This window comes from Peromyscus californicus, unplaced genomic scaffold (genome assembly GCF_007827085.1).
Source record: "Peromyscus californicus insignis strain IS unplaced genomic scaffold, ASM782708v3 Scaffold_1__1_contigs__length_55948999, whole genome shotgun sequence".
In the NCBI taxonomy this organism is placed as follows: Eukaryota; Metazoa; Chordata; class Mammalia; order Rodentia; family Cricetidae; genus Peromyscus; species Peromyscus californicus.
Window position 1 is genome coordinate 46,813,479 of NW_026294492.1, and position 21,514 is coordinate 46,834,992.

Consider the following 21,514-nt stretch of genomic DNA (forward strand, 5'->3'; position numbering starts at 1 on the left):
CTCATGTGTACTTGGTACCCTGGAATATCAGAAGATGCTATTTTATTCCCTGGAACTGGAGTCTCAGACTGTTCTGAGCCACCATGTGGGTGCTGTGAATCAACTGTGGTCCTCTGGAAGAGAAGTTTGTGCTCCTAACAGCTGAGTCATCTCTCCCCGCCTCTATGTGGGTCTACCAAACTGTGTCTCTACAACATGACCATCACAGATGTTCTTCATATGAGAGGGAGGACTGTTGTGACTAGTCTTAGTCATGCTTTGAGTGACTGTCCTCCTAGCTAAGCAACCTCCATTTGGGGGATGTCCAAAGATGATCACAGCTGGACTGATTAACCATTTAAACCCCACATGGAGAGTGGAGGAAAGCACAAACTTCTCACCTGAGGATCCAGCTGGAAGGAGTCTGGTGAAGGGACAGCTTATGCCGAGGCAGGGAAGAATGAAGAGGGAGGGGAGACTCTCTAAGGCTACAGGGAAGCGCTCATCCCTCCTGGATAAGGCTTTCCAGGACCAATGTGTCAGTTCTGAAATTGATTACACCAATGTGTGTGGCATGTGTGTTTAGGAGTGTAAATTCCTCTTGGCAGGTTGTTCCTCTGCTAAGCACTAAGTGACCCTCTTCAGACTAGTTTTGCCCTGAAGTTTGTCTTCTGATATTATACTAGATATGCCCTTGTCTTAGTAAGAGTTTCTATGGCTGTGATAAAACACCAGGACCACAGTCAACTTGGAAAATAAAGATTATTTTCACTTCCAATCCCACACCACAGTCTATCACAGTCAAAAGAAATCAGAGTAGGAAGCAAAGGCATGAAACTGGGGGCAGAAAAGGAAGCAGAAGACATGGAAAATATTAATTAGTGGCTTGTTCCTCATAGGTAGCTCAGCCTGCTATTTTATACCATGGAGGACCATCTGCCCTGGGGTGGCAGTGTCCCTAATGAACTGGGCCTACCTATATCAATCATTAATAATAAAAAAAAATGGTCACAGATTATAGTAGTACATAGCTTTAATCCCATGTTGGAGTTGGTAGTGCAAGGTATGGTTCTCTAGGTGTTCAAGACCAATGTGTTCTACATAGCAAGTTCCAGACTAGCCACAAATACCTAGGGTGAGATCCTCTTTCAAAAAAATGAACCAAAGAAACTTCACTATAGTGTTTCTTACAGGAAGCTCTGATGGGGACATTTTCTCACTTGAGACTCTCTCTTCCCACATGACTAGTTGTGTGAATTTGACATAAAACTAACCCGAACAGCCATTGTTTGTTGGTGCCTTTGCTTTGAACACCTCTCTCCAGCCTTTTACCCACGGCAGCATCCTTCCTTGATGGTGAGCTGTGTTTCTTGATGACAGCAGAGAGATCTTATTGTCTATGATATGCTATTTGGTGTCACTTTGCTGGGAAGCACGAACATTAAGCATCATTCGTGAATAGGCATATGCCTTGAATACCAGTACTCGGGAGGAAGAGGCAGGTGGATCCCTGAGTTCAGTCAAGACTGGTCTGCTTAGCAGGTTGCAGGTCCTCCATATTTACAGAGAAAACCACATTTAAAAAAAAAAAGAAAAGAAAAGAAAAACCCAAAAGAACAGAAAAAGGCCTAAGCTTCAAAAAGAATTTTCAAATTAAAAAAAAAACAACAACCAATAAAGAAACTGGTTTAAAGCGCTCAGTACCCTGGGCTGTCAGAAATGGCGTATTCGGGAGTGAATTTACATCAGTGTCGATAATTAATCTTTCACAAGTCAGAATGGCCAAGATTAAGAAAACAAGTGATAATAAAGTTTTGTCTTGGGTCTAAAGAGATGGTTCAGTAGATAAGAGCGTTTGCTGCTCTAAAAGAGGAGTGGAACTTGTTCCCAGAACCCAGGACAGGTGGCTCACACATGCCTGGAACTCCAAGCCCAGGTAATCATACACTTTCTTTTCTAAAAAAAGAAAAAATTATTTTATGTGTATTAGTGTCAGATCCCCTGGAACGGGAGTTACAAAAAGTTGTAAACTGCCATGTGAGTGCTGGGAATTGAACCCAGATCCTCTGGAACAGCAGTCCATGTTTTTAACCTTCGACCCATCTCTCCAGTCCTGATCTGAAACCTTCTTTGTGTCTCTATTGAAACCAACACTCTCATGCTGACATACACAGAGACCTAATTAAAGTAAAATACGTCTTTCTGTAACAACCAGGATTTTTTTCTCTTTCCGCTTTCTCCTCATTAATGTTACAGAATGTCAAGTTACAGAATGCCACTGCTTTGTTAATTCTTGTGTGTGCTTGTAGATGCAAGCAAGTGAGTCAAAGGAGAAAGAAAGAAGAAACTCTTTGTGGGAACAAATTACAGGAAACATTTCAAGCTGCAATGTTCATGTGTGAGACCAGAACAGGAACAATATACCTTTCAGGTTAAGGTTTCTGTTTGCAGTTAAAGATTAAGTTCCTGTTTGTCCTGTGTTAAGTCCTTGAAAATTAAGGTTTCCATTTGTCATTTAGAATAAGTTTCTGTATCTTAGATCTGGTGTAAACTGCAAAGCATGTTTTTCAACCGACACTAAACTTGCGCCCCCATTCACATGATGTATCTCCTTACCCTTGGTCCTTCAATTTCACTGTAACTCTCTAACAACGTCCAGCAGCCAACTCTTGAACACTTTATCTCTCCCATAAAAAGGACCTCAAGATGCCGGCAGGGGTTGCTCCCTAAATTCCCTACTTAGAGAAAGGCAACCAGACAGGCCAGTCCTGGGTACACCCCAAAATAAAGCTTGCTTCAGTTGGACAATTGTGGATTCAGCCTTATTCCTCCCAATTTTCAGGTTAAACACACAGCCACATGAAATCTTTGGGAAGCGAGGGACAAAATGACTCTGTTCCTGAAGAAAACCAAACACTTTTCCTAAGGCAAAATTGCTCTCACATAAACTCCATTCCCTTCTCCACAATGGAAGCCGCTGGTGGGGAATATTTACTCCTCAGCCTTTGTTGGAGTATTGTCTTTCTCTTTAAATCTACTGCTGTCTGCTTACCATGTCATAATTAAAAGTCTTCAGGGTGTCAGCCCATTACAGGGTAACCAGGTCACTGCACTGGGCAGTCAGAGTCTTCCTGGAGCAAGACAAACCGTCAAGTCAGTGTTTGTCTGTCGAATATGAGCACCTTTCATCTTCCTTTCTTTGACTTTCTATCTTATGACGTTTTCAAATATCTCATCCTTTGTATCAGTCAGGGGTCTCTAGAGTCACAGAACTTGTGGAATGAATCTCTATCATATGTGTGTGTATATGTATGTAGATATTCCATATATATATGTATATCCCATATATAGATATTCCATATATATATGGGAATTTATTAGAATGATTTACACACTGGAGTCCAATGGTGCCTAGTTGCGAAGGGAAAGTCCAAAAATCTAGTAGTTACTCATACCCATGAGCCTGCGTGTCTCAACGGTCCTCTGTATATTCTGGAATCCCGAAGAAGTAGGCTCCAATGCCAGTGAAGGTATGGATGTGCAGACAAGGCAAGGACAAGCAGGCAAAGAACGAACACACTCCATTCCTTCTTCCCTTGTCCTTAATAGGCTTCTGCTGGGGGCCATCCCTAGCTGTGAACAGGTTCCAGAGAGAATGTAAGGATCAGGTGAGGAAAGGGTTGAGTCAGACACCCAGACGGGAAGACTTTGTAAGTCTGACTTACTAGCAAACAGAAAATTCCTTTATTTATGCAGATTTAAAAGATATTCATGATTTTTAAGAGATACAAATCACATCATTTTGTTCCAGGCATACTTCACTAGCATGCCCAGAGTTACAGGTTATGCACAGATAGAATAGATTTTATTATCAACCCCATATTGTAAGAAGGTGTGGCCCAGATTAAAGGTGTGCCTTTCATCCTCAAGGTCTGGATTAAAGGTGTTTGTCACCCAGCCTCAAGATCCAGATCAAATGTATGTTGTCTTCTTGTCTCAAGATCTGGATTATAAGTGTGCCCTCCATTCCTGGATTTTAGATCATTCCCAATATAGTCAAACTGATGACTAAGATTAGCCATCACATTTTTCTAGCTTAATAAAAATCTATATGAGAGAGAGAGAGAGAGAGAGAGAGAGAGAGAGCGGGAGATGCCTTGGCTAGTGCAACCCTTATGGACATCCTCCTAGACCTTATTTCTATCATGCTACAGATTTCCTCAGTCACATGGCCACATCTTGGTCACAGTTTATGCCAGAGAAAGGAATTGCTGACCATCAGGATCTGAATAGAGGAATCACTCTGTATATTTTCCTTGTTTCTATGCTTGGTATTACATTCATGTAATCCCTTACCGCAACAAACTGAACTAAAACTTTTAAAAGCACATCAACAAATATAGAGAAAATATGAGGCAAGAAATAATTGGAGGGGAACTAACACTGAGGAGGAGCAAATATAAATGGATGAACAGTGGATCTGCAGAGGAGGAAAGCTGAGTAGGGGGACTGGGAGAAGTAAAGGGAGGGGAGTTGTGGTTAGTATGTATTGTATGAGAGAATAAATTTTAAAAAGTGGGCAAGGGCAAATTATGTTGTCCAATGGTATGATGCCCCAATTATATAAAGACAAGCAACCCTGGGAAGGGGTTAGCAATATGGGACCCTGTTAGCCTTGTGTGAAGTACACATCACAGCTTGAACAAGAAACTTTACATAATGTTAGCAACCTAGGATATACACCAACAACCCTGCATCAGGCTATTCATATACCTGCTTGAAATAATGTAAGTAAGATACTCCCATTAGAAAACCCTTAGCAAACCCCATTGTTATTCAAATACATTCCAAAATATATCCAGGATGTGTGAAAATCAGACAGATCCCTTCTGGCCTACTTTTAGTTCAAGTTTACTCTCTTAGTTAGGGTTGCTATTGCTTCGATGAAAAAACATGACCAAAAAGCAAGTTGGGGATGAGAGGGTTTATTTGACTTACATTTCCATATCATAGTCCATCATTGGAGGAAGTCAGAACAGAAACTCAAGCAGGGCTGGAATCTGCAAGCAGGAGCTGATGCAGAGGCCACGGAGGTAAGCTGCTTACTGCCTTTCTTCCCTTTGCATGCTCATCCTATTTTCTTATAAAACCCAGGACCAGCAGCCCAGGGACTGCATCACCCGCCATGGGCTGGGCTGGGCCCCATTGACTACTAATTTCTTTTCCCATATTCATCACTTTAACCAGCCCAAACACCAGAAGAATTTCCAATGAACCTTACAGCCACTCAGGCCAGGGAAGCAGGTAGGTTAACTGCAAATTTCCACCTCTCCCTCCATTCCCTTAAATCAAATCCCCCAGTCTCATTCCAAACTCTGCAGCAGACCACCTGCTCCAGATTCCCCTTTTTCTCTGCCCCTTTCTTCAGTTGATCACACAGATCTAAAAACTTCCTTAGACCCACTCATTGTTATATCCCAGCCCCCAAAACCAACACACATTCCCTGGGAACCTGAAATTCACTTTGCTCAGCAAAAGCGGGTAGGCTACATGAAGATCTGCTGTGGTCTCTCCATACTGTAGGCTGCATATACCAAGGGACCAAGCAGAACCTGGTAGGACCCCCTTCATTCATCCTTCCTGTGGATGACATCATTACCCAGCGCCCAGCTTATCCCCATTCCTAAGTGCGAACTCCCAATGCCTACAAACATATTTTATCTGGAAACCTCAGTGCCCCACTTATCAAATTCCCAGAAGAACTGTGTGCTTGGCAACACATACCCACTACACTCTGCTAAGAACCATAGAAGGCAAAGGAAACCAAGGAACAAAACACGAATCCAAGCAAGATAAGACCATATAATAAACCCTAGAATGACAATCTTCCCAAACCCAGATGACTAGATGCCAGCTTAAAAACATAATCAATACAGCCAGGAAATATATATCTCCACTAGAGCCTAGCAACTGATCCAAAGCAGGCCCTGAGTGTTGTAACATAGCTGAAGAACAAGACCTTAAAACAGCCTTTTGAGCTCCTTAAAGAAGCCATGAATAAATTTCTTATAGAAATCTGTGAAAACACAAAGAAATAGTGAAATAAAATGAATATAACATTTGAGAACTCAAGATGGAAATAGAATCTAAAATAGAATTAAAAAATAAATAAATAGGGCTGGAGAGATGGCTCAGAGGTTAAGAGCACTGGCTATTTTTCCAGAGGTCCTGAGTTCAATTTCCAGCAACCACAAGGTGGTTCACAACCATCTGTAATGAGATCTGGTGCCCTCTTCTGGCCTGCAGGCATACATGCAGACAGAACACTGTATATATAATAAATAAATAAATTAAAACAACAACAAAAAAAATCAATAAATAAAAACTCAAATGGAAAGAAAATTGGAAATAAAAAATTCAGAACTCAGATAGGCACCTCATAAGCAAGACACACCAAAAAACAAAACCAACAAACAAAAAAGAGAGAGAGAGATAGAAGAGAAAATTTTAGGTATTAAAGATATAATAGAAGAAATGGATACTTTGGTCAAAGAAAATGTAAAAAAAGTCCAGGCAAAAAAAATCCAGAAAATCAGTTACTGTATGAAAGAACAAATTTAAAAATACTAGAAGAAGGAGAAGGTCAATGGCACAGCATACAGTTTCGATAAAATCACAGAGTAAAATTCCTTTAGCCTAAAGAAGGCGATGGCTATCAAAATACAAGAACCGTATAGAAAATCAAATAGAGTAGAACAAAAAAGAAAATCCCATCAGCGCATAATAATCAGGCCACTAAATGTACAAAACAAAGAAAGAATATGAAGAGATGCTGGAGAAGAAGACCGAGTAACATATAAAGGCAGACCCATTAGGATAACACCTGACTCATCTAAGTGGAGAATTTACAAGCCAGAAGGGCCTGGATAGGTGTTTTACAGACTCTTAGAGACCACAGATGCCAGCCAGGTGACTATACTCAGCAAAACCTTGAATCAAAATAGATGGGGAAAATAAGACATTCCATGATAAAACCAAATTTAAGCAATGTCTGCCAACAAATACAGACCTACAAATGCGCTAGAAGGAAACTGTAACCTAAAGAGGTTAACCACACCCAAGAAACACAAGGAGTAAATAATCCCAGACCATCAAATCAAAAGAAGGGAACACACACATCCCACACCAACAAAATAGCTGCATCTAGGAAACATACCTTACAATCAAGGATAGATATTATTTCTGGATAAAAGGATAGAACAAGATGGTCCAAGCAAATGGATCCAAGAAGCAAGTCAAAGTTCCCATTTTAATACCTGAAAAAATACTCTTCAAGCCAAAATTAATTATAAAAGATAGAGGCGACTATATACTCAGGCAAAGAAAAATGAACTAAGAGCATATTGCAATTCTAAACATCTATGCACCAAACACTGTGGGCCTAAGTTCATACAAGAAACACGACTACAGTTTAAACCACATACTGACTCTCACACAATAATAAGGGGATACTTCAATATCTCATCTCTCCAATAGAGAGGTCATCCAGTCTAAATCTAAACAAAGAAATGCTGTAGCTAACAGTCTTTATTGGTAAAATAGAACAGTAGAGACATAATTAAAAACATTTGGTGCTTCAAGGTGTGGTGTGACCACACAGACAGAGAAATCACCCCAGCAGCAGAAAAAAATTAGAAGTTATCAGATTTGATAAGACACCTGTGAGGTCCTTAAGGAGAGAGTTGAGTAATATTAAAATAAAAAAAAACTTTCCTACATTGAGAATGGGAGTTATAATGCATGGCATTGGGACCCCATATAGTAGCACTTTGGGTGGCTTGAAAACAGAAGCAGGAAATTAGGGGATAAATTACTTAGCTAGGATTGATATAGTGCTGATTGTAATTTCTATCATCCTAGTAATTCATATTTTATCCTTAGTAGCCATAGTGGATTTTGTGTCAAATATGAGATGTGGATTGATAAGATACAAGCGTTAGAAAGACTTTTTTTTAAAACGTAAGAAAAATATTCAAATACAGAGGAATTTAGACAAGACCCTACCATGCTAGTACATGATGAAACTGAGGAGGGATGGACCAAGGTTGTTAGAAAACCAATCTTAGTTTTTCCAGTTACTATACAAGAACTACCAGCAGATGATAGGCACCCACAAAGGTTATGAAGAAGTTCAATGGAATACTTAGATTTCAGGAGACTTATGGAAGTCATTGTTTCAGGTGGTATGCATTCACCCTATGTGAAGCACATATTAGATTGATGGGCAACTCAGAACAGATTTTTCCCCAAGACTGGAAAGACTTGGCAACAGCAATATTCAAAGAGGATCCTCAGTTACAATGGAGAACATGGTGGAAATAGGAAGCTAGGGCCATAGAACAATCAAATAGGGCTAGAAATACTAATATTTCCCAAGATCAATTCCTAGGTGAAGGTCAATATGCTGGGTTTAAAAGGCAGTTTGAATTTGGTGAGCACTATGGCATTGGCACTATATAATTTAGGGGCTTTAAATTCCTTAAATTTGGGCAGTGGTGGCGCACGCCTTTAATCCCAGCACTCAGGAGGTGGAGGCAGGCAGATCTCTGTGAGTTCGAGGCCAGCCTGGTCTACAAAGTGAGTTCCAGGAAAGGTGCAAAGCTACACAGAGAAACCCTGTCTCGAAAAGGAAAAAAAAATTCCTTAAATTCTAAGTCATTTACTAAAATTAAACAAGGCTTTAAAAAGCCTTCACTAATTTTTTTTGCAAAGATTGACCTCAACTGTAAATAGAATAATATCAGATCCAGAAAGCAGACAAATATTAATCGATTCTTTAGCTTTCAAAAATGCTAATTCAGAAGGCAAAGATGTGTTTAAGTCTTTAAAAGCAAGATCAGCACCAATAGATGAATTGATTAGAAATACAGCTGACATTGGATCTCATGTTTATTATGATATTCTGATAGGAGAAGTAATTTCTAAAACTTCTAAGAAAAAAATCAAAGTTTCAGATGTTTTAATTGTGTTAAGCAAGGTAATTTGAAAAGGGATTGTAGGCAAGGCATTTCTAGAAACAATGTCTTTTCTAGAAATAATCCAAACACAAGGCCCCAATCTTCTGGAGTGTACAGAAAGTATCAAAGGCCAGCATTAGACTAACAAATGCAGATCAACAAGGGAGAGGAAAGGTAACCCTTTGCGACCAGAAAATACACTAGGGGGCCTCCTGCAGGTCCTGATACCAAATTGGATTCAATCATTCACTGTCAGCATCAGAGAAACTCATCCACAAAACAATTAGAAAATTTAATGTCTGTTGTTAAAACACTGATTTGGATGTAATCAAGAACAGAGTAGTATTGGTAGCTAAAACAAAAAATTTTTGTTTTACAATGTCATGTATTTGTAGTTTTCACTTTGGTCTCAGTGAAAACTACAAATACATGACATTGTAATTGAGTGATTACTAGATGGAGCAGATTAACAATAATTTCACAAAAATCTTGGCATCCAGATTGGCCTCTTCAGGAAGTAAATTTTCATCTTCTAGGCATTGGAACTTTATTTCAGGTAAAACAAAGTAAAAGATGGGTAGAGTTTATAGGACCAGAAGGACAAATAGGAAAATTAAAGCCATATGTGACTAACATAGCAATGAATTTATGGGGACATGATTTCTTGCACTGATGGAAAACACAGGTTAACATTCCTTCAATCTCAGAAGCAAATGATAAAGAATGCTTCTGATGCTGGGCAATGGTGGCACACACCTTTAATCCCAGCACTTGGGAGGCAGAGGCAGGCAGATCTCTGTGAGTTCGAGGTCAGCCTTGTCTACAGAGCAAGATCCAGGACAGGCACCAAAACTACATGGAGAAACCCTGTCTAGAAAAATTAAAAAAAAAAAGAATGCTTCTGAGAAAACTTTAAAAGGTATTATGGTATTATCAAGAATAGTCACAGACAATTCAGGTTGTACAGAAGAAGAACACAACAGCTGTTGGTCTTTCAAAGGTACCAACTACCCTGTCTTTAAAATGGTTAATGGATAAACCTGTGTGTCCGGGGAGACAATGGCCTTTGACATCAGAAAAGGTACAAGAACTAGAACAGCTGGTACAGGAGCAGATAAATGCTCAATATATTGAAGAATTGACCAGTCCTTGGAATGCTCCTATATTTGTCATTAAAAAGAAATCTGGAAAATGGAGAATATAAACAGATTTAAGAGCCATAAATAAGGTGATTCAGTCAATGGTCTCTTTACAGACTGGAATTTCATTGCCTTCTTTTGTTTTGCATTGCCTTCTTTATTACCTAAGTGATGATCTATATAGCAACTGATTTAAAAGACTCCTTTATTTACTATACCTTTAAAAGAACCATATAAAGAAAAAAACTTGCCTTCACAATGTCTAATTATAATAATACTCAACCTGTTAAAAGATATTAGTTGGAAATTCTTCCACAAGGAATGTTAAAAAGCCCCAGTTTGTTTCAATATTTTATACAACAGGCATTAGAAATAATTTATAAAGTTTCCTCACTCTAAAATTTATCATTATATGTATGATATATTGCTGGTTGATTCAGAGGCAGATAATTTAGAAAAAATATTTGATGAAGTAAAGATAATTTTACGTTGCTGGGGGTTAAAAATTGTTCCTGAAAACATACAAAAAAGGAGATTCTATCAATTATCAAGGCTGTAAGATAGGTTTACAAAAAACTCAACCACAAAAAGTACAAATCAGGAGAGATCAATTACAAACTCTCAATTATTTTCAAAGTTTTCTGGGAGATACTAACTGGCTACAGACCACAATTGTATTAAACTACTCAAGAGCTAAGTGATTTATTTCAAACCTAACAAGGTGATAAGGACTTAAATAACCCAAGAAAATTATCAGCTGAGGTTGAAAGAGAACTGTTTCTGATAGAAAAGAAATTACTAGATGCACATGTAGATCACTTGGATCCAGAGCCCAATTATATTTTATTTATTTTGCCTCCTACTCATAGGAATTCTTATGCAGAGGGAAAATAATATCTTAGAATGTATTTTTTTTAGCACACAAAGAGAGTAAAAACTTAAAAGACCTATGTAGAATAGATTTCTGAAAGGAAAAATAAGACCTTGTTGATTAGCAGGAATAGACCCAGCAGAAATTGTGATACCTTTTACTAATGCTGAAATTGTCTCATTATTGGCAGAAAATAAATGTTGGCAAATAGATTTGGAGATATTAACAACAAATATCCCCAAAACAAAGACTTCAGATTATAAAAAGAACTAATTGAATTCTCCCACATATAGTAAAAGGGACACCAATTTCTGGAGTCCCTACATTCTATACTGATGTAAATAAATCAGGAAGGGAAGGCTGTAAGACAGGGAAAATAAGTAAAATGCCTCAAAGCTCTTATAATTCAGTTCAAAAATCAGAGCTATATGCCATTCTTATGGTATTCTTAGATTTTCCTGAATCTCTTAATATAGTTACTGACTCTCAATATGAAGAAAGTTGTTTTACATATTGAAACCACTGAACTTACTCCAGATGACTCAGAATTAACTTGTTATTCATTCAATTACAAGTAATCAGAAATAGAAAACATCCATTGAATATAACACATATCAGATCCCAAATGTGTCTACTAGACGCTCTAGCATAAGGTAGTGATGAAATTGATCAGTTATTAATAGGAGATGTGCTAGAAGCCTCAGAATTTCAGGTTAAAGAGAGCAGACCTGGCTCTCTCTTTCTCTCTGTCTCTCTCTTTCCTATCTTTCTCTTCATCTCTCTATTATAATATACTCTCCACAAGGGAAAAAAAAAAGAGAGAGGAGCAGCCCTGAATCTATCTCCTGATCCCTTGAAGGAGTAAAGTCGTGAACAGTTTATAGAATGGAGACAATGGGACAATAATGAAATACAGAAAAATCTTTAAAAAACGTCAGATGGTAAGCATGTGATTAGAGAGGATCAGAGAGGGTAAGGGTATATTCTCAAAAATAAACCAAGGTCATGTGTTGGGGAAGGTCAGTTTCCAGGAAACAGACAGCAACTCAACTCTCATAGTAAATAGAAACTTATTTTTAAAAATACACCATAATGGCTCCTGTCTTCAAAATGGAGTCAGGCAGATTTCTCATTCCATTCAAAGCTGGACCTAGCCGCCAGGTTCTCCCAGCATCGCTCAGTCCCTACATGTTACAGGGTATGGCTTGCACATCCCACCCTCTACCCTGAACTCTCCAGCCCAGAGCCTGGGCTAACCTTTCTCCAGAGGCTCTTCTCTATATAATCCAGACATTTTGGTTACCCTCCTCCCTCTTGTACCTTTGGCCTCCTGGCTGCTACAACTGGTTCTCCTTTCTCCCTTCCTCTTCCCCTCTCCCCACATGGCCCAGCTCAGCCTGGTCATGTCCACTCAGGACTCTTCCAGATATCCGTGCCTCTGACTATGCTTTCCCACATATCCACTATAAACTTTCTCCTCCACCATACCTAGGATTACTCATGTCCTTTCCTTTCTTTTTTCTTTTCTTTCATTCAGTCACCACCACTCCCTTTATTCCATTTCTTAAACTCTTTATCTCCTTGAACACAGGATTTAGTTCTATTCCACTTCAGGTGCTCCTTTTCCCAGTCTATACATTTTGTATTTTTATTTGAGTAGCTTGCTCCTTTTCATTATAAATCTTCATTAAAGTTAACACTAATAACCACAAGACAGTCTATACTAGGCTATTTTCAGATTTCCCCTGCAGATGGAATTCATCCCAAACTCTTCATTTTAGCCTCAGGCAGACTCTTTGGACAAGGGCAAAAGGCAGCCAAATTCTTCACTAAAATATCACAAAACCAGTCTCTACACTACATACTAACATTCTTGTCCTCCAAAATGTCTTGATCTAGGTACCCACAGTTCAGATCACATTCAGCACCACTGTCTTCCATGCTCTTCTAGGATGTCCCATTAAGCAGCAACTAGAGCATTCAACTGCTTTTCCAATCCAAAGTCCAACTGCTTTTTCTAATCCATAGTCAAAGGTCTATAGTCTTTTAGACAAAAGCATGATACGGCCTCTCACAGCAATACCCCACTCCTGGTACCAATTTGTCTTAGTTAGGGTTTCTATTGCTGCAACAAGACACCATGACCAAAAGCCAAATCAGGGAGGAAAGGTTTTACTTGGCTTACACATTGACATTGCTGCTCATCACTGAAGAAAGTCAAGGACAGGAACTCAAAGAGGACAAGATCCTGGAGGCAAGATCTGATGAAGAGGCCATGAAGGGGTGCTGCTTACTGGCTTGCTTAGCCTGCTTTGTTATAGAACCCAAGAGCACCAGCCCAGAGATGGCACCACCCACTATGGGCTGGGCCCTCCCCCACTGATCACTAATAACAAAATGCCTTATAGCTGATTTCATGGAGGCATTTCCTCAACTGCAGTTCCTTCCTCTCTGATGACCCTAGCTTGTGTCAAGTTGACACCAAAAACAAGACAGTACAACATCCAAACTGTCATAAAAATAAATTTGTCTTACTATTTTTGCTAACCATGAATATCACCAAATATGAAATAAAAATTAGAAATTTCTGAACATAAATTATTATTAAAAGTTCTGTATCCATGCTAACTCTTCATGTCTGAATTAAAATTATTTTTCATGGTGAAAGTAAATATTCTTATATAGAAATAAATAACATTTTATTTATTTATAAGATTTAATAGAGGCCTAAATTTCATACTGAGGGTTTCAATAGATGCTAAGGTTGGGGTTAAATATCTCCTGCTTACTTGAGATCTGGTGAAGCTAAGTTGATCTGACACAGTTTGAATATTGTTAATGGACCCCTTATAATGTAGTTATTACACTGCTCAATTCCAGTCAATTTGGCTAGAACCAAGGCCTAAAGGCTTACCAAGGACTGGGATAGCATGGTTTCCACTGAAATCTAGCTTTAATTAGTCATCCAGGAATAAGCTTCCCAGTCAGAGAGTCGGGATCCACAAGTAGCCTTCACTGGCAGGGTTTAAACTTGACCTTTTTTCCAAGAGGAAATGTATTTTTTCTGGCATATAGATCATTATTTTTTAAGAATCTGGAATGATTTGGCAAAAATGTGGACATGTGGCCACAATATTTTGGAGACAGTGTAAACTATGTTTCCCTTAGGATCCAATGGCTATGTTATATGAAATGTCTGTAAAACAAAAGAACCCACTCTGGAAGTCTAGTATTCCCTTCTTTAGATCTATTGTACAAGGACATTATCATTAATGATTGAAAAATAATCTAAAAGTCTAATACACTCCATGATTACTATTTAGTTGTGATGGATATTTTTAAATATTTATATCACTAACCAGTTCGTTTTTTTTTATGAGGATTATAAAAATCTACATTCAAGAGAGAGATGCCTTGGCTAGTGCAACCCTTATGGACATCCTCCTAGACCTTATTTCTATCATGCTTATAGTTTTCCTCAGTCACATGACCACATCTTGGTCACAGTTTATGCCAGAGAAAGGAATTGCTGACCATCAGGATCCAAACAGAGATATTAATCTGCATATTTTCCTTGTCTTCATGCTTGGTATTACATTCATGTAATCCCCTGCCTCAATAAACTAGACTAAAACTTTTAAAAGCATGTCAACAAATAGAAAAAATATGAGGCAAGAAGTAATTGGAAGGGAACTAAGACTGAGGAGGAGCAAATATAACTTTATTCATTATAAAGGCAGAAAGTATCCAAGTCTACACCCTCTTGTCCTCAAAATGCAAGAGGAAAGGAGAACGAAACACACTGTACAAATCTACCTTCTCATACCAAAGCTACCATTTTGTTGTGTATCAACTTTAAACAATTGGAATCTGATCACTTTTTGAATAGTCCCACAATATCTATGAAGATTACGCCACATGGTAGAGTTTTCTGACATTGCTAAGTGCTTTGAATTGCTTTGTGTTGCTGTGATAAATACCATAAAAAAAAACAATTTAGGCAAAGAAAGAGTTAATTTGGCTTACACTTTCAGGTCACAATCCATCACTGAGGGAAGCCATGGCAGGAACTATGGAAAAATGTGATTACTGGCTCATAATCAGTTAGCATTCTTATATTGACTACACAAACCTGCATAAGGATGATGCTGACCATCTTGGACTAGGCACTCCCAAATCCATCAAAAGTATCCCTCACAGACATCACTGAGGGCCTATCTGATCAATATAGTTTCAAAATTGAAATTCTCTCTTCTAAAGTGATGCTCGTTTTGTGTCAAATTAACAATAAAAATTAATCAGTATACAATGACACCAAAGACATTATGTTTTCTAAAGTCCAGAGGAGGCATTGAATGCCTTGCATCTGTAATCAAAGACATTTGTGTGCCACCATGAGTGTGCCTATTACTGAACCTGAGTTCAGTACGATATTTACAACTGTTGAACCAACTTTCCAAACACTTTTAAAAGTCTAATTAAACATTAATTACACTTCCCTTCAACCCTTCCAATGTCTCCACAATACCGTATGAAATTGAAGGCATGTTTTTCTTTATTATTGTTGCATATATATTTATAAATGCAAAAATATGTGATCACAACTCCCTAACACCATTTTTATTATGGTGTATCTTCTTAAGATAGTCGCATTAAGTTTATCTCCAGTGTGATTTCTCTCCTGGGACTGATCAAAAGAACGGCTCCTATAGGCTTGATTATATTATTCACTTCCACAGGGTTTCTCTGTAGAAAAAAAATTCAAGTATCTGAAGTGATTCAGAACGACTGATACCTTTCCAGTGTTTCTGATGTGTAAAAGCTGCCAAAACTTCCACATATTCAGATTGTTTCTCCTAGTTTGTCTTTGAGGTACATATGTAAGGATGAATGAACAATGTTGTTTCATACATGCAGTCAGCTTTCATACACTCTTATGAAGGGAGGCATGTCTTCATTAACCATATTCTCTGGAATTGTTTCATCACACTAACTATCACATTTATATCCACAGACTTTCTCAACTACCTGAGTTCTTCCAAAAAATGAAAAGAGCATTACTGTAAACAAGTGAACTGTTGGAGGCTGGCTTGTGTGGACCACTGCAACCATACTATTGCAGGGGCAGAAGAATGCCATTACTGTTAAGGACAATATGGACTACAATAAAGACCCTGCGTGTGTAAAGGAGCAGAGAATTGACTTTACTTCTATAAGAATTATAAAGGAGCTGTAACATTGGCTGAGGGGTTAAGAACAATTCTTGCTCTTCCAACACACTAGAGTTTGATTATCAGCATTCATATGAAGGCTCACAAGTTCCTATTACTCTTGGTCTGAATGATCTGCTGCCCTCTCTCTTCTGGCCTCCACAATTTTTTTTTTCAAAGATGGTGTCACAAGCACACATACACATAAAATAATTAAGGGCGCCTAAAAGAGTGAACATGCACGCAAAGGCCTTGGCATTAAGAGACATAACAATCACATAAAGTAGTGAAATACTGACATTTTTGCATTCTAAATACTCAGCCTGTGTTGGTTACTTAGTTACAAACTTCACCCAAGCTAGGGTCATCTGAGAATAGGGACCCTCAACTGGGAAAATGGCTCAATGAGATCAGCCTGGAAACAAGTCTGTGGGAGCATTTTCTCATTCCTCATTGATGAAGGAGAGCTGTGCCCCTGGGTAGGTGGGTATGAGTCTATAAAGGTGCCTTAGTAACCTACGAAGGGCGAGATAGTAAGCAGCATTTCTCCTCAGTCTCCAATTCAGTTCGGCCTCCAGGTTTCCACCTATTTCTAGCTCCCACCTGCCTTCTTTTGCTGAACTATATGTAACATGGAAGTGTAAGCAAAAATGAGCTCCACTGCCCCAAAGATGACTTTGGTTATGGTGTTTATCACAGGAACAGAGAGGACTCTACAATAGATTTGGCCCCCAGGTTCATGGGGTAATGCTTAGAGAGCTGACCATGGTTTTAATGAGGACTGAGAGAATGCCTAGAATATCAAGCTGGAAAAATCACTGAATGCTCAGTTCTTAATGAGCTCTGAGGATGCAATGCTGAGAGCAATGAAAAGAGGGAAGTCTGGTTTATGCAGTTTCAGAAATGACGGACGGGTCATAAAAGCCTCTACCGAGGCAGTTTCTGTGACATTTTATATTAAGACTGTGCTTTCTTGTCAGCTGAGCTTGAAAACAGAGCTGGGATTAACAAGAAAACAGCATCATTTAAGGGAAATATTAAGAGATTTCAGTTGGCACACAGACAAATGGTCCAGAGGGTGCCAAGACTGCATCTCAAATCGGCTGCAGAACATGGTAATTTATGAGCTTTTTTCCAGGCAGTACTGGTCTTGGCATCTTGAGAGCTGCAGGATTGAAGGGATCTTGGAGAGAAACTCAGCCTAACACCACCAAAGGGCAGGGGAGGCCATCACTGAAGGTGCAGATTTAGTTGAATTGGAAACGACAGGATAGAAGAGGTTTAGGAGAAGCTGAGACTAGTGCTGTGGAATGGTCTGTATGTCAAATTGCTCTGATTGGTCAATAAATAAAACACTGATTGGCCAGTTGCCAGGCAGGAAGTATAGGCGGGACAAGGAGAGAGGAGAATTCTGGGAAGTGGAAGGCTGAGTCAGAGACACTGCCAGCCTCCACGATGACAAACAGCATATGAAGATGCCGGTAAGTCACGAGCCACGTGGCAAGGTATAGATTTATGAAAATGGATTAATTTAAGCTATAAAAACAGTTAGCAAGAAGCCTGCCACGGCCATACAGTTTGTAAGCAATATAAGTCTCTGTGTTTACTTGGTTGGGTCTGAGCAGCTATGGGACTGGCAGGTGAGAGAGATTTGTCCTGACTGTGGGCCAGGCAGGAAAACTCTAGCTACAAATGGCACCCAACGTGGGGCAAGAGTTTCCACCTAAAACCTGAGAAAAGTTTCTAAAACGAAGCTAAAAACAGCTTCCTAATTGTTTCTCTCAAATGAGGGGCAGCCTGCCGGTTTGAGCTACTGGCGGGTTCCTAGCGTGCGTGCTCGACCTGCAGTTTGGCACATTAAGCTGTGTGGTGGATTTAGCCTTTGCTAGTACAAAACAAAAAAAGAGATTTCTGGGCTACACGCTGCTTTGATAGAAGCATAGACCCACTATTTCTGAGAGTTGATGACTCCCAGAGCTGGCGGAAAACGTACCTCCGCCATGTTGGGAAGCTGAAGTGGGTGGAGACAGCAGCTGCAGCGCCAGTGCCATTTCAGGCTTAGAAGGCTGCAATTTAAAGCAATAGGTTCAAGGTAATATAAAAAATAAGCCACGTAAAGATGGCTACCACACAGAGAATCTGGATTATGTTCTCTTTGATATTCGTAACTGAAAAAAAACATTTGATTACAAAAGCTGTTGAGTTATGCCAAAATGTATATTTTAAAGGTACCTTGACTTCAAAATTTGGATGTAAGGATATGTTGCTTTGGAAAAGAGGCTCTGCTTTTGTTTCCACAGAAAGCCAGAGGCTATGGATTTGTCCCAGATTAAGATACATCAGGTTTGACCAGCCAAGACCCCCTGAAAGGTCTCCAATGACACCAAGGCCTAGATGATCCAACATCCAGAACTGTTTCAAGGCAACTGGCTCAGACGATACACCCTCATGGACTACTCCATAATCCTAAAATTTTCTTTGTGTTCCCATAAGATACAGTGGCCCCCTCCAACAGAAAGTAGTAAGAGAAGCTACGCCCAAATTCCCAAATATACCAAGCTGGCTTTGGAGATGTGTAAAAGTTAAAACCTTCCTCTTTAAAAAAAAGAAAAGGGGAAGTGCTGTGGGATGGTCTGTATGTCAAATTGCTCTGATTGGTCAATAAATAAAACACTGATTGGCCAGTTGCCAGGCAGGAAGTATAGGCGGGACAAGGAAAGAGGAGAATTCTGGGAAGCAGAAGGCTGGGAGAGTCACTGCCAGCCGCCGCCATGACAAACAGCATGTGAAGATGCAGGTAAGCCACAAGCCACGTGGCAAGGTATAGATTTATGAAAATGGATTAACTTAAGCTATAAAAACAGTTAGCAAGAAGCCTGCCACGGCCATACAGTTTGTAAACAATATAAGTCTCTGTGTTTACTTGGTTGGGTCTGAGCGGCTGTGGGACTGGCGGGTGAGAGAGATTTGTCCTGACTGTGGGCCAGGCAGGAAAACTCTAGCTACAGACTTGGCACAATATGGTAGGATATAAGTCACTAAAGAGGAGCTAGGCCATTGGTGAAGAAGCACTGTGTTGAGCCTCTGGCATATTAGAGAGGCCAGTACCACATGGGAAGATTTCCAAGGACTGAAACAACTGTAGGATAAAATGAGTCTGAGACAATCAGCCAAGTTATATGTTCTGTGCATGGAGGAACCAAAAAGGCTGGATCATGCAAGACACATATAAATCAAAATACTGTGAGTGAATCCCAGATATGGGGCTAGAGGTCATGATTTACACTGTAGAGCGAGGGTTTTGCTTTGATCTGAGTGAAAATTTGTTGTGGAATATTTATGTAAGATGTGTTACATTTGTTTATGCTATAGAATATTACTTTAACTGTAAATGTGTGTTACATTTGTTTCTGCTGCCTTTGTTCAGACTGTAAGGGTATATTAAATTTGTTTATGGTACATTTGTTTAATTATGAAAAGATGTGTTGCTGTTTCACCTTGCCTGACTAAGGCACCTGATTGGTCTAATAAAAAGCTGAAACACCAATAGCTAGGTGGGAGAGGGATGGGTAGGACTTGTGGGCAGAGAGAATAAGTAGGAGGAGAAATCTAAGCAGAAAAATAGAAGAATAAAGGAAAGGGTGAGATAGGAAGAAAGGGAGACACCTGGGGCCAGCCAGCCAGGCAGCTACCAACCAGACAGATTAGGACATACAGAAAGAAAAGGTAAAAAGCCCCAAGGCAAAATGTAGACGAAGAGAAATGAGTTCATTTAAGTTATAAAAGCCAGAAATGAACATAAGCTAAGGCCAAGTATTCAAAACTAACAACAAGACTCTGCATCATGATTTGGGAGCTGGTTGGTGCCCCAACAGAAAAAGCCTGGTACAGAAGTCAGCACTGGTTCTTCTTTTTTAAAAAGGAGAAATAAAAACGTAGTTAAGATTTTTCAGGAACTTACCATAGAGACCTTTTGTTCTTTTAAAGAGATATCAAATTTTTAAAGAGATGGAACATTTAAAGTGCATGAGATTTTTGAATACCAGGAGACTTCTAATCTTATATTTTGCTTTATATATTTTTTAACCTATTTACTTACTTGTTTTGGGTTTTGGCTGTCCTTGAACTCAAAGATCCACCTGACTCTGCCTCCTGAGTGCTAGGGTTAAATGTGCATGCCACCACTACCTGGCTATATTGTGATCTCAGCTATATTTAGGAACAAACAAAACATGAAAGGTTATACATTAATAGTCATGTATTTGTGTGTCACATTGACAAGCAATCTACTGTGCTGGTTAGTTTTTGTTAACACAAGCAAGGACACACATCTGAGAAGACAGAGCATTAATGGAGAATATGGCTCTATCAGATTGATATTTAGGCATGTCATTGGGGGCATTTTCTTGGTTACTGCTTGATGTGGAGTGGCCCAGCCCATTACGAGTGATATCTCCCTAGAGATGTGGCTATTGCTGGAAAAGGGAAGTATCTGAGTAAGAGATGAGGAGCACACCAGTAAACAGCATTTCTCCATCACCTCTGCTTCAGTTCCTGCCTCTAGGTTCCTGCCAGGCTTGAGTTCCTGCCCTGGCTTCCCTTTATTGTGGGACTGTGACAAGGAAGAGTAAATAAAAATGAGCTCCACCCCAGAGTTGGTTTTGGTCACAGCAAAAGAAAGCAAACAAAACATACGACTAATATTCAAAGCCTCAAAATAATATATAGAAAGGTAGTAAATACTTTTAGATATGAGAGGGAGGTTTTGTATAATTAACCACGGGAACAGCTCTTACAGAAATTTATGTTGCATCACATGTTGGTGATACTCATACATTACATATATAAGATATTCAAATATTGAATGACACAATTCAATGCTCTGTTAAATAAATTTGAGTAGAATCATTTTTCACTTAGGTATATTTGGATCATTTGGCAAGTTCTCAGTTGTCCCATGATTCCCAAACTTTTGATATGAATTGCTTTCTATTGAATATAAATTACTCCATATTTCTGCCAAGATCTTTGTAGCCTTCTTCAATATATTCTTCTGATAATTTCTCTGGAAGGGAACCAAAAAAATTTCATTATGACATATTCAATATTAAACAAAGATTTACAACCCAGGTGTCATGACATGGGTATGACCACTAAATTCACCACATATTTCCTTTAAGAATTCAAGTCACACCACATCACACATAAGCAGGACACAGGTGTTCTCTGACTGAACAAGCAATGGGAGCATGTTTGGATTTTACCCATGGAAATCAAGTTCAATAATGTTTCCTTCAC

At 39.1% G+C, this 21,514-nt stretch overlaps 1 protein-coding gene across 1 annotated transcript in view; it reads right to left on the reverse strand.

Moving 5' to 3' along the window:
* Window positions 1-4,948: 4,948 nt before the first annotated feature.
* LOC128115700 (zinc finger protein 709-like) overlaps window positions 4,949-21,514 on the reverse strand; it is a 65,336-nt gene continuing 48,770 nt past the window's right edge. The window contains exon 6 of the mRNA XM_052746681.1: window positions 4,949-21,281. The gene's annotated coding sequence lies outside the window, so the exon portion shown is untranslated. The remainder of the gene's footprint in view (window positions 21,282-21,514) is intronic.